Source organism: Photinus pyralis, unplaced genomic scaffold (genome assembly GCF_008802855.1).
Source record: "Photinus pyralis isolate 1611_PpyrPB1 unplaced genomic scaffold, Ppyr1.3 Ppyr1.4_LG6, whole genome shotgun sequence".
NCBI classification, from domain to species: domain Eukaryota; kingdom Metazoa; phylum Arthropoda; class Insecta; order Coleoptera; family Lampyridae; genus Photinus; species Photinus pyralis.
The window spans coordinates 30,581,894-30,582,451 of NW_022170663.1; the positions used below are offsets into that span (position 1 = coordinate 30,581,894).

General features: G+C 36.6%; 1 protein-coding gene across 1 annotated transcript in view; it reads right to left on the reverse strand.

The window, feature by feature from the left end:
• LOC116174586 (aminopeptidase N-like) overlaps positions 1–558 on the reverse strand; it is a 7,837-nt gene that overhangs the window by 2,809 nt on the left and 4,470 nt on the right. The gene's annotated exons all lie outside the window — the stretch shown is intronic.

Consider the following 558-nt stretch of genomic DNA (forward strand, 5'->3'; position numbering starts at 1 on the left):
ACCCTTATAGTTTGGTAATTTAGTTGATCACCTAAAGAAGTCACCTATTCAGCGCCGCCCCAAGTTAATGCTGCCACTTACGACTGGCAGATGAGTGATTTTATTATTAGTTTTCAACGTACTTTCAGCCTGTACCTATTGTCGAATTTTTTGTCGCTTATGGTTTAGTTACTATGTACGCTATCGAAATTGGTACACACTGTATAGCACGTCTTGTCTGTAATCAAGAGAAAGATGGAGAGGGCCCATCGAGACAATATGTTTTGACATTTTCAACGGTTTCAACGAAATTGATGACGAAGCTTCGCACTAGCAACGCCATCAGAAAGACAGCAAGGTTGCACTAATATACATCGGTTTCCTTGCGTACCTCACAAGATCCGAATCAATGATTTTATATTCTGAGAGAAATAATTACGCGAGTAATTATAAAGATAGCATCAATGAATACAGAGAACCTGAAGCAACATCTTCAGTGTATTTTAGTATTGTAACGTAAATTTAATTACGTGATTTACAACACATTAACAATAAATGTGTAACAGTATTGAAAAGAAT